Here is a 12,923-nt window from a genome sequence, read left to right as displayed (position 1 = left end):
GTAGGAAAGGATAGAATCATAGAATCATAGAGTTGGAAGGGGCCATACAGGCCATCTAGTCCAACCCCCTGCTCAACGCAGGATCAGCCCTAAGCATCCTAAAGCATCCAAGAAAAGTGTGTATCCAACCTTTGCTTGAAGACTTCCAGTGAGGGGGCGCTCACCACCTCCTTAGGCAGCCTATTCCACTGCTGAATTACTCTGACTGTGAAAAACTTTTTCCTGATATCTAGCCTATATCGTTGTACTTGAAGTTTAAACCCATTACTGCGTGTCCTTTCCTCTGCAGCCAGCAGAAACAGCATCCTGCCCTCCTCCAAGTGACAACCTTTCAAATACTTAAAGAGGGCTATCATGTCCCCTCTCAACCTCCTTTTCTCCAGGCTGAACATTCCCAAGTCCCTCAACCTATCTTCATAGGGCTTGGTCCCTTGGCCCCAGATCATCCTCGTCGCTCTCCTCTGTACCCTTTCAATTTTATCGATGTCCTTCTTGAAGTGAGGCCTCCAGAACTGCACACAGTACTCCAGGTGTGGTCTGACCAGTGCCGTATACAATGGGACTATGACATCTTGTGATTTTGATGTGATGCCCCTGTTGATACAGCCCATAGCTATTTTTCTTTCTCTGAAATAATTGTTATGGTTTTTACTCTCTTTATTTAATTCAGCCTTTTCAACTATTTTACCTTTGAGAAACACCTGAAACAATCTTCAGGCTTTGAGAAACCCCAGAAGTGGCACAATTATGCAGAATATTATTGGGAAGTATAATTGTGGACATGCCCACTTGGGGCCCCTCCCCTTCCCACTCCCTCCAGACCCATCATTGGCCATTCTGGGAGGGGTGGGTGAGTTCCCATGACCATATATGGTCACATCACCCAATAAATGTTTGACAATTAAAAAAATAATTAATTAACTCCCACCCATTCAGGAAACGCTTCCATAGCTGTAAAGGAACCCCTGGGTTTCACAAAACCCTGTTTGAGAAAGTTGGATGTGACAAGTTACCCATTCTGTTCCGGCTGTTTTGATTTTAATAAATCTCTTCAATAATAAATCAGAATAGTTGGGCCAGTTAACTGATACATGCCGTCCCATCAGCTGGGTTACGAGGCTAAAGGCTCACCATATAGAAGCTTCTATTTCCCAGGAGTTGGTAAGACTCCTCTGCTGGTGGCAGCAGAAAGGAAATAACTGGACCGGGGGAAGAGTGAATGATAGTTTCAGGGTGGTGATCAGTGGAAATAACTACCTACCCCCACTTCTCCACAAGAGGTTCTAAGGGTTGTCGGTCTCCTATGCATCCAAGTGTGGGGAAACTAGGACTGTGCGCACACAAACGCACGGAACTTCCTCCCCCCCCCACTGCTGCCACTAGGGATGCCAGCCTCCATCCCTAGTGGGACCCGAGGGGACCAGAGGACCCCCAGAATCACAGCTCATTTCCAGACTACAGAGACTACTTCCCCTGGAGAAAAAGGATGCTATGGCCTTGTACCCTTCTGAGGCCCCTGTCCTCCGCAGCCTCCACTCCCAAATCTCTAGGAATTCCCCAACATGGATCTGGCAACCCTCACTTCTCCATTCCCTGCCAGCACCCACTGGGGACATGGCAACCCTGCTTGCCTCCCACCTGTCCTTCTTGGCTTTGCTGCAACCTCCAATGTAAAAACACTCTGCTAAAAAGATGGTTGCATTTTGATATTCTGTGTTGGAACATCCTCCTTTTGTGACTCTCTGTGCACAATGTTCGGGGACCTCAGTATTGGCTCCCAAGCTGTCTGTATCATGTTCATTTCATGCTGATTCTGTGAACTTCGGCAGACTGCTCTTGTGGTCCTTTCTTGCCATCTGCCACTTTGGGACTGGGAGACAAGTTTCTTCCAGTCCAGACTGGTCTGGGATTCTCATTTTGGAAGGGGTATCAACTGGAAATGGACCTGGGGTCACTGTGCGTGGGCATGTGACTGTGAATTTCCTGCATTCTGCAGGGGTTTCGACAAGGATAGCCCTGGGGATGCCTTCCAATTCTGTGATTTCATGCATGTGTGAACTCACCACCACAGGGGAGTTATCATTTAAACCCCTCCCCTGTCATCTCTGAAGAACTTATTTTAAAACTTTTAACCTGTGGAAAGTTAAAGCAACTGTCTACAAACTGGTGGGCAGGAAACTGAAAGGTGGCAAAATTATTAAGCTGTCACCCTGTGAGCATTGGGGAGGGGGGGAAGGGTTGAGTTCTGGGAGTTCCCATAACTTTTATCGTATCAGTCATGTCAGACCAACTGACTGACAGCCAGCTTGATATAGTAGTTTAGAGCAGTGGCCTCTAATCTGGCGAGACAGGTTTGATTCCCCACTCCTCCCCATGCAGCCAGCTTTCGGTTAGTCACAGTCCTGATAGAACTGTTCTCACAGGACAGTAATGTCAGAGCTCTCTCAGCCCCACCTATGTCACAGGGTGTCTCTTGTGGGAAGAGGAAGGGAAGGTGATTGTAAGCCACTTTGAGACTCTTTCTTGTAGTGTAAAGCGGGGTATAAATCCCAACTCTTCTTCTTCCTTTGTTTGTTTGTTTTTTTAATATAATTTTATTATTTATTATTATATAAAGCATTTACAGAAAAGTTGAGGGGAAAAAAAAGCGACCAGCTGATATGGTTTGCCATCTCTTTTAACATACATATTCAGTTCCCATCACATATTATTCCTAATCTAGAAATTTTTACCATTTTTCTTAGCAAAGTGATTGTTAATACATATGAGAATATGATCTGTTATAAGAATATATTCTGTTATTATCTTAAATGATATAAGGTCAATCCCCTTCATAAATTGGCCCTGACCTAAGAGTTACTACTGCCGTCTTGTTAATACCTATGAAGTATGGTTTGTCATCCTCTTTTAGCATACATATTGACATACATATTCAATTCCCATCACATATTGATCCTGATCTAGGAGTTATTACCATCTTTCTTAGCAGAGTAGTTGTTGATACATATGAGAGTATAATCTATTATAAGGATATATTCTATTATTGTCTTAGATGATATAAAGTCAGTTCCCTTCATATATTGGTCCTGTCCAAAAAGTTACTGCTGCTGTCTTTCCCACCGGAAGCCAGGAGAATACTCCATTGTTCAACTCATCCTTCAGGTGGTCGCAGAAAATGAAATTGTGTTTTTTTCCATAGTAGAGTATTTCTGATTGTCCTTCTGTCAGTGCCAAAGAAGTCTCTTACTTGATTCTTGCTTGCAGTCGCCTTTGAGTAGGCTCTGTATACTTTATCAATCTGGATCTCTTCCTCTGGTCGCGCAGGAATATCTCCTGATAACTTCCTGGTTGCTGTCACTTTTGAATAGACTCTTTTTATTTTGCTGATCCAAATCACTTCCTGCTCTGAATAGACTTCCAGGTTTTCGGTGCTTTCCTTCCTTGAATCTGTTTTCCCAGGTTCTTCAAAGGTACTTTGGGTTTTTACATCCCTAGCTCTCTTCTCATCCTGTTGATTAACTTCCAAACATTGAATTTTCGTTTGATTTATTATTGGCTGAGCTATATCAGCTGCTCTCTCCAGACTGTCGGTTCCGTCCAAAAGCTCCCCCTTAATCCCACGGATTTCCTTTTCCAGTTTATTGACTGCTTTCAGTATCTTTGAGTTCCCTTCGCATAACAAATGGAAAAGTTGTGCCTTAGTTAATTTCTCCATAGTTCCAGGCAGTCACAAATTATAAACAGAAAGTCTCGTGAGGTCTCGCGGGAGCACGGGCGATCCCAAATTATCAGTTTGTCGATCTCCGTATCAAGTCAGCTACCCCCACTGAACTTTTTCCAACAAAACTTCAAAGCTATCTCTTTGTTTGGTTAGTGGGTATAATTAGCTGGGAGTCTCTCACACGACGAAAGAGGGAATTCACTTGTAAATTGGTTGAGGAGGGGGGGGAGAGCTTGTGGGAAAAGCCAGAAAGCTTTCAATCCTTACTGTTGCAGACTTCAGCTTCTGTCAGCGCTCCTGTCAATCTGGTAAAAGATGGTCTGGGAAGAATGTAAGGTCAGCTGGTCGTTTCAAGCTTGTAAAGTTGTTTGCGACAAGGGCGCCATCGTGACCTTGAGCACAGGCCGCTGTTGATCCGGGGAGCTCGGTCCCCCTACCTCCCCACGGATCTGTAGGACCCTCAGGATGCCGTTCCCGGTTCCTGGGGTGACTGGCGAGCAGATTTGCGTATCTGCTCAGGTCAGCCAGGTGCAGAAGCTCCTGACCCTCGGCATGGCTTAAGAGCTGAACAGAAGTCCAGCTTTTATGGCGCCATCTTCAGTCGACTCCCCTTCTTCTTCCTTTGTTGATAAAGTAGCCATAGCAGCAGATCATGGGAACATCTTGGACATGGAACATCTTGATATCAGAAAACCAATTAACAAAGTCATGTTGGGGACATTTTGGAGGTTGTCTAAGGTGGGTGCCTCCATCCAGGAACGCTGTAGCCCCTCAAACATGCCAGTGCCCTCCTGCCCTCTTCAGCTCTTCAGGTGAAGGCCTTATCAGGTTAACACCACTCTGGTCCATCTAGGGAAGGCCCAAAGAATCCCCTTTTCTCATCACCCTTTCAAACAATGTCCCTCTGCTGATGAGGACTTTGTCTTATGAATAGTCGATATTTGGGCACTGAGAACCCAGGAAACAATGTATTATAGAGAGGTGTTCCATCTTCTTTTGACTTTGCTTTTAAACTTGATAATTACGGTGATATTTTCCTTAAGCCGCATGAATACCTTCTAGGAAATGCCAAGCACCCAGAACCCTGAAGGAACTGGAACAGAAAAGCTAATTAAAGCAATTAATTGCTACCATAGTGGGCTTTTAAAATATGAAATACGATTTTGAAAGAAAAACAAATAAATGTTTTAGAATACGAAGTGAGCGTCTCGGTTCTGTTTCCTCTAAATTAGTTTAATTGTTGCCTAAATGGAATGGTCTGTCCTTTTATATCATTCGTCTTCTTCTTCCCTTCAATATTCATGTTTTCTTTGTTTAAATCATTTTGCCAGAATTATACTGTATCAATTTACATTGATTACAATTGTATTTCAGGCATCATAGTAATTTCTTTGCAGACATTATATTATTTATAAGGTATGAATTATAAATACAATTAAAAATGTATACATTCTATACAGTCAAAACTTGCTAGGTTATAAAGGCCAACGTTGTTTATGACATTTATTTTTTGCTAAGGTCCTCCTCCTTCTTCTCTGCTACTAAATGAAATGTTTGGTTTTACAACAATCAAAAAACACAGACGTCTTGTTCCCCCATCCACACTTGTGGGAAAGGCATATGGAGTAGGGTTGGGCGCTTCGGTATCCGAAGCGGCTGTTCGCGCCCGAAGCAGCCAGCGCCACAGTGCCCAACCCTAATATGGAGTCGTCCAGTAGCCTACAAGGCATGACTTTGGCCGTCAGCCAATCAGGAAGGCCTTCGGAGCCCGTTAGATCTGAGATCTGACAAGATTGGGCTATACTTTGCTGCCTCCCATCTTTCCTACAGAAAGTATCCATTTCAGAAAATAGACCTCCCCATCATAAAATATGCTTGGCTTGAAACCATCTAACATTTTGGAACTGTGCTCTATATCAGCAATTTTGCGATTAGTCCTGCCTCTCATAAAATTCCGAAAGGGTCCATGGTATCAGTAAGGTGGATGATTGTGGGTAGGCTCAAACTTGGTTGCCCAAGGGGTAGAAGTCATGAGGACATGAAAAGGGGACTAATTCTGGTATCTCTTTTGATGTATCTCCAGAAGTCAAATGATCATAGTGGAGGAGTAGTCCAAGTACTTGCAGCCAACTTGGTGACCTTGAGACCATCACAGTGTTCTCAGAGCTCTCACAGCCTCCCATACCTCACAGGGTGTCTGTTATGGGGAGAGGAAGGGTAGGTAATAGTAAGCCTCTTTGAGACTCCTTGGGTTGTGAAAAATGGGGTACTTCTATGTTTCTTCTCTAGACTTGTGCAAATAATTTCCCATTGGGGTTCTTCAAGCTCAGGAAAAAAGGCTAGGAGAAAAACAGGAGATCCCAATCCAACCGCTGTTAAATGTCAGCAAAACATATGTCCATGTCCATGGCTTCTAATGGGACATTGTTGGAGATGACACTTGAGTGATTGAAGCAGTCCAACACCAAGACTCACAACAACTCTTCTTCTTCTTCTGATGGAGCTGTCAAAGTTACGCAGGGCCTGTAAGATGGAGCACATCCACTAGGTATTGGTTGAGGTGGGGGTGGCTGGAGTGACTAACCGGGGTCCCACCCAACAAGGTGCAATTACATCTGGTGCAATTACATCTTTTATACTGAGCCCAGAAGAGTTAAGCAAAGTAGGTGTTGGGAGATTCTAACCGCTGACTGATCGGATTGGAGAGTAGTCTGTGGGTTTTTTGTTGTCATCTGTGGATTTCTAGTTTTGATAATTCTGTTTTAAGGATTGTATTTTAATGTTTTATGGGTTTGTGTTTTATTATTGTAAGCCGCCCTGGGACAACGCAGTCGAGATGGGTGGGGTATAAACTAAATTATAAATAAACTAAATAAATGATGGTCACAGGAATAAACAGCTTTAAAGGGGGATTTGATAGATTCATGGAGGATAAGTCTATCAGTGGCTACTAGCCATGGGGGTTGAGGGGAACCTCCCCGTTCAGAGGTCCTAAGCCAGAAGGGGAAGGGCTCAGCCTCCATGCCCTGTTGTTGTCCTTCCAGGGTAAGTGATTGGCTATTATATGAACAGGATGCTGGACTAGATGAACCATTGGTCTGTTCTAGCAAGGCTCTTCTTATGTTCTTATTTGGAGAATGGGGTTTGATTCTCCACTTCTCTGCTTGGAGATAACTGGGTGACTTTGGGCCTATCCCAGTTTTCTCAGAATTCTCTCAGTCCCACCTACCCCACATAGTGCTTGTTAGGGGGAGGGGACGTTCATGTGATTGGAAGCAGCTTTGAGTCTAAATTAGAGAAAGGCAGAGGATAAAAAAACTATTCTTCTTCATCCTCCCTGTTAATGAATATGCAGATTATCAATGACCGTTTTTTAAATAACACGTGCATTTGCCTTTTGCTAGTTTGGTTGGATGAACTGATGAGACCCCGGTAAGAAAAATGTACCTTAAGGGAAAATACAAATCAAAGGTATTTATAGTTCTGGACTCCGTTCCCAAAAGAAAGAAGACTACAAAGAAATTTCAAAGGCTGTGCGGGTGACACAATGTCTGTACTTGGCAGTAACTTGCATAACACGGTACAAACAACTGGGGTGTGAAATTAATAAGATGTGGTCAAAAATAGCAAGCTATCGCTAGCCTTCAATGTAATTCTCTCTCTCTCTGCTAAGTAGTTGCAGAAAAACTGGCCTTTAAACATTGGGTGGGCAGTTTCACATCCCCTTCTTCAAAGGAGGAATCCATTATATTCCCACAATCGGAGGTGAAAGAGAACATACAGGGAGAGATGGTTTGTTTCCTTTTGGGGATTTCATCTGATTCTATTTAACTCTGAGGCCAAAGAGGCCGGTTCAAGAGACGCCAATGAAAGAGGTTCCACTTAAAAAACGGACAGAACTGAGGAGAACTCAGCAGGCCACTGTAGGGAAAGCGAAGCTCCCATTACATATCCTTCTCCAAGGCCCACTTATTTTCAATACATTTTATTTCCAAAGGAAACAAAAAGAAAACTAGAAGAAGAAGCAGAGTTGGTTTTTATACCCCACTTTTCACTGGCTCAAAGTGGATACAATCACCTTCCCTTCCTCTCCCCCTGTGAGGAGATAGAGCTGAGGGACTCTGACAGGGCTGCTCAGTGAGAACAGATCTAACAGGGCTGTGACTAGCCCAAGGTCACCCAGTTTTCTGCATGTGGAGGAGGAGTGGCAAATCACTACACCAAGTTGGCTCCTACATCAGGGGTAGTCAACCTGTGGTCCTCCAGAAGTCCATGGACTACAATTTGCTGGCAGGGGGCTCATGGGAATTGTAGTCCATGGACTTCTGGAGGACCACAGGTTGACTACCCCTGTCCTACATGATGCTTAAGCACAGTTGTGTTTCCAACACGACCTTAGCAGAAGTCACACACTTTCATGGGCAAGGAGCTACTGGTGGGGAGAACAGATGTGGCGTGGTGCTGAACCTGAGGCCAATAACTGGAGAAAGGCAGACTGAATGTTTCAGTATATCTACAAAAATTAATTCTATCTATAATAATCATCTAACAATTTTATTTTAGTGTCTTGCCCTTCTTAGATAGCTCAGGGCAGGCAACAGCATAATTTAAAACAAACCGTTTCTTAAAAACCAGCTCATATTAAAACATCTATATATTTATATATAGTCCTATTCTTGGGGAGGATTCCAGATTTTTCTTGGAGAGGCAGGTTTTCCTTCTATTTTTGTCAATGAGGCCAGCTCTTGCTGTTCCGTCTGGCCTCAACCTTAGCCGAACACAGTCAGCAGTTAGCAAAAAAACAAGAAACTCCTGTGTGAGGAGGTGACCAAGTTAATTTTTAAAAATGCTCAGAAACATTTCTCTTCTTTGGAGTCCAGTCAGAAGTAAACTGAGACTGGGGTTTTGGCTTGTCTTATATAAACTGTATATGAGCCCAATAGCACCTGAAAGACTAACAGAATGTGTGGCAGGGGATGAGCTGCCATGAGTCACTGCTCATGTCTTCAGGTTCAGCAAGAATGTATGCCCATCAGTCCGTGCAGTGGTTTCCGATTCTGAATGACAACAGCAGGCACAGGTCAATAGTAAGTGACTGGCAATAGCAGTGTTCTGTCCAGCCAGACAGCTTTTGGCTGGAGTTCTGAGAAACAGGAGATATTCTCCCCTGTCGCTTTAAGAAAAAGGATTCTGGGTATTGTAGTAGGCTTGCTCTTTCCTGTGTTCCTCAAATGCGATTGGAACTTAAGCCCAATTTCCTGGTAACAGCCAAGGCGGGAAAATACCCCTTCCTCTTTCTTTGCAAACTCTTTCTTAGTCTTCAGCCATACCCAGCAGGTGGATGCCTCACTCTTTTTCACCTAACCGAACTTATAAAGAATCACTTTTACTTTAGAAGAACCTTTGTGTAAGTGATGCCTAATTAAAGTGATCTAAAACTTTGGTTTGAGTTGAACACTTTCTGGAAGCAGCTCTACAGCCACTTGAGCTGTGGGACAGAAGAAGCAGGAATTAGGTGTGATGTGCAGAGGAATAGTAGGTGTGGAGAAATAAGATCTGAAGGAGAAGAAGGAGAAGGAGAAGAGTTGGTTCTTATATGCCGCTTTTCTCTACCCGAAGGAGGCTCAAAACGGCTTACAGTCGCCTTCCCATTCCTCCCCCCACAACAGACACTCTGTGAGGTGGGTGAGGCTGAGAGAGCCCTGAGATTAGTGAAGAAGAAGAAGAGTTGGTTCTTATATGCCGCTTTTCTCTACCCGAAGGAGGCTCAAAGTGGCTCAAAGTCAGCAGTTAGAATCTTCCAACACCTACTTTGCTTAACTCTTCCGGGCTCAGTATAAAAGATGTAATTGCACTAGATGTAATTTGCACCTTGTTGGGTGGGACCCCAGTTAGTCACTCCAGCCACCCCCCACCACCACCTCAATCAATGCCTGGTGGATGTGCTCCATCTTATAGGCCCTGCGTAACTTTGACAGCTCCATCAGAAGAAGAAGAAGAGTTGGCTCTTATATGTTTCTTTTCTCTGCCAGAAGGAGTCTCAAAGCAGCTTACAATCTCCTTCCCTTTCTTCCACAATGGATACCCTGTGGGGTGGGTGAGGCTGAGAGAGCCCTGATATTCCTGCTCGGTCAGAACAGTTTTATCAATGTCGTGGCGAGCCCAAGGTCACCCAGCTAGCTGCATCGGGGGGAGTGCAGAATCGAATCTGGTATGCCAGATTAGAAGTCCGCACTCCTAACCACTACACCAAGCTGGACGAGTGCTTCATCCTCGCCTTGTTAAGAAAGCTAATATGGGGTGTGGTTCCGGCACAGAATGTTCTAGAACATGGCCTGGCAGAGCCTGGCATAACAACAAGCCTGTGGATCCTTGCCTTGATCAGAACACTAATTCATGAAGTGGTTTTTCCCTCACAGAATGTTCTGGAAGATTCCTCTAGGTCATGTTTCTCGTCTTCAACCTCTGCCTGCTGTTCTGAGCAGCCAGAGCAGAATCCAGGTCTTAATCATCAAGATGGACTGAAGAAAGACATAATCTAAAGCATCTGGGAACACAGGATATCCACATGGGGCTGTGCCCATATTGATGATACCACAAGGACTGCTAGCTGAAAGGTATGTCTGTATTCAGAGACAATATACCCTGATACCTTGGTGTGGAAGACATGCAACAGAGGAAGGCTGTTTATGCATGCCCTGCTTGTGGGTTTCCCAGAGGTGTCTGGCTGGCCACGGTTAGAAACAGAATCCTGGATTAGATGGATCTTTGATCTGATCCAGCAGGTTTTTCTGATGTTCTAAATACCTGTCAGCTTTCACATGATGGATTGGATCAGCGAACAAGGGGAAAATTTTAGGGTTATACATTTATGCTTGCCACAGGGGCACCCCTGGTCCTATTCCCTCAGGCATCTTTCAGATCCCAATCCCTCAGTAGAGCAATACTTCCAACCCATAGTATGCCAACTGTTCCTATTTGGTTGCCTTTGCCTCAGCATCCCATGAAGCACATGGACACATGAAGCAGACTCACGCCATCATTACACCAGCCAGCTTGATGTAGTGCAGGCTTTTTCAACCACGATTTTGTGAAACCCAAGGGTTTCTTGACGGCCTTGGAAGCGTTTCCCAAATGGGTGGGCGTTAATAAATATTGTAATAGTTTAGTTGTTAAAGATTTATTGGGTGATATGACCATATATTGTCATGTTGAACCCCTCTCCCTTAAAAGGATGTGCCGGGAGAGGCTGGGGATTTTGGTGGGCATGTGCACAGCTGTGCTTCCCAACCATATTCTGTAGTATGGTGCCACTTCTGGGGTTTCTTGGAGTCTTAACAATGTTTCAGGGATTTCTCAATGATTAAAAAAGTTGAGAAAGCCTCATGTAGTGATTAAGAGAGCCAGCCTCCAATCCGGAGAACTGGATTTGATTCCCCACTCCTCCACATACAGCCAGTTGGGTGACCTTGGGCCACTCACAGTTCTCTCAGAGCTCTCTCAGCCTCACCCACCTCGGTTGTGGGGAGAAATGATGGATGATTGTAAGATGTTTTGAGACTTTGTGTAGTAAAAAGTGGGTAAAAAATCCAGCTCTCCTTCTTCTCCTGAAGTCCGTAGTGCCTGCTCAGACTGGCAACAGCTTTCCAGAGATCTCAGGGTAGGGGCTTGAACATCACTTACTATCTCGTCCTTTTAAGCTAGAGATGCTGGGGATAAAACCTGGGTCATGATGCTTGGCAAACAAATGTTCTACCACTAAGCCAGGACCCCGCCCAAAAGGGTACTCATTACTACTGCTGCTGCTATCACTTAGTAGTAGTTGTCGTATCTGCAAATAGTATTCAATACTGGTAATTAATGATAACTGCTAATATTATTTTTAAGATAAGATGTACTTCTGTTACACATACTACTAACTAGCAGCAGTAGTAATCATAGTAGCACCGCCTTGATTCCACTCAAGCAAAGAGGGCAGGCTGTAAATCTAAGGAAATAAACATCAATAATAACCGATCAAAAATAAACAGCAGTAAAAAAATAAGCTGTGCAAAAGTGGACTTAAGGCAAAACCAACTTAGAGCCCAACATGAAGCCCCACCTAGGACAATAGCAGGCCCGAAGGACGGCCTCCTTCCGTATGTCTCAGCCCTCCACTTGCTCTTTGGGGGACGGTGGGTGGAGACCAGAGATGGAGCTTTATCATTGGTAGACCCTTCCTGTTGAAATGTCCTCTCTTGAAGCCTAAATGGCACCTGCCAGACCAAAACTCATCTCTTTAGCAAAGCTTTTTAACTATGAGGCTTCGGCCCATGTCCAGCTCCTAACCTGAGGATTAATTTATTGCTCTCATTTTAGACTTGATTCATTTTATGTGCTTTGTATGCCCCAGTTGGCCTTTATTGCCATGCTTTTATTAACCTGACTTGTTTTACTGGGAGGTTTTGAGCAGTAAGATTTGTTTTTATTTTTATTGCCTGCTTGATTGGTTTTATTTTTCTAAGTGACCTTGAGAAGGGGAGTCAGACCATTGTTGTTGTTTTCTAAATCAAGAGTCCAGGCCCAGCATTCAATCCAACGATGTATGAATGGCAGTCATTCCATGAAATGGTGGTGGGAAAGGCCATCAAGTCACAGCAAACTTCTGGTGACCCCATCAGGTTTTCAAGGCATGTGTCCCAGTCCTGGGGTGCAGTCCTGAGAGAGGACCCTTCCCAAACAGACACGCAGGAGTTCCAAGTGTAGGGAAACCAAGGGTAGTCCTTAATAGGGCAACAGGACAGCAGCTACAGATAGTCAGCATCAAGACAGGCATTACTGAAGACAAGAAACGACAGGGAACTCAAGACTGATATGCCCTCTCATGCCCCCACCCCCCTGAACCAAGATTTGTACCAATTTCACTTTCCCAGAGTATAGCCGTTTGATCCGAAGACTGTGTGAAAACAAAAGACAGCCTCTTCTTCTCACACCCAAATGTCAGAGCCCGGACAGGATTGTTTAGCATTCCAGATACCACAGAGAAAAAGCCGTTTGCACTACAGAGCAACAAGGGGTGAAAGGAGCAAAAGGGAGGAGGAAGGACGAGCTGAGAGAGGAAGCTGCTGGACAGCCAGCCCAGCTCCCTGGCTGGAGAAATGCATATGCTGGCGTGGGCCAGGATAGTGCATGACAGCAAGAGACCTTCAGAGGTAGTTTGCCT

At 44.5% G+C, this 12,923-nt stretch overlaps 2 long non-coding RNA genes across 3 annotated transcripts in view; one reads left to right on the top strand and one right to left on the bottom strand.

Moving 5' to 3' along the window:
• The window catches only part of LOC143840795 (uncharacterized), a 74,292-nt gene that overhangs the window by 60,025 nt on the left and 1,344 nt on the right, over positions 1-12,923 (top strand). Inside the window, exons 1-2 of one of the 2 annotated variants that reach the window (XR_013232420.1) lie at positions 8,862-9,128; positions 10,141-10,338. This is a non-coding gene — a long non-coding RNA (uncharacterized LOC143840795). Of the gene's footprint in view, positions 1-8,861; positions 9,129-10,140; positions 10,339-12,923 lie in introns of those variants that run through there. The other variant, XR_013232421.1, reaches the window with a different exon arrangement.
• The window catches only part of LOC143840796 (uncharacterized), an 86,581-nt gene continuing 77,855 nt past the window's right edge, over positions 4,198-12,923 (bottom strand). Inside the window, exon 4 of the long non-coding RNA XR_013232422.1 lies at positions 4,198-4,814. This is a non-coding gene — a long non-coding RNA (uncharacterized LOC143840796). The remainder of the gene's footprint in view (positions 4,815-12,923) is intronic.

Source organism: Paroedura picta, chromosome 6 (genome assembly GCF_049243985.1).
Source record: "Paroedura picta isolate Pp20150507F chromosome 6, Ppicta_v3.0, whole genome shotgun sequence".
In the NCBI taxonomy this organism is placed as follows: Eukaryota; Metazoa; Chordata; class Lepidosauria; order Squamata; family Gekkonidae; genus Paroedura; species Paroedura picta.
This window is presented reverse-complemented; position numbering and strand designations above follow the sequence as displayed.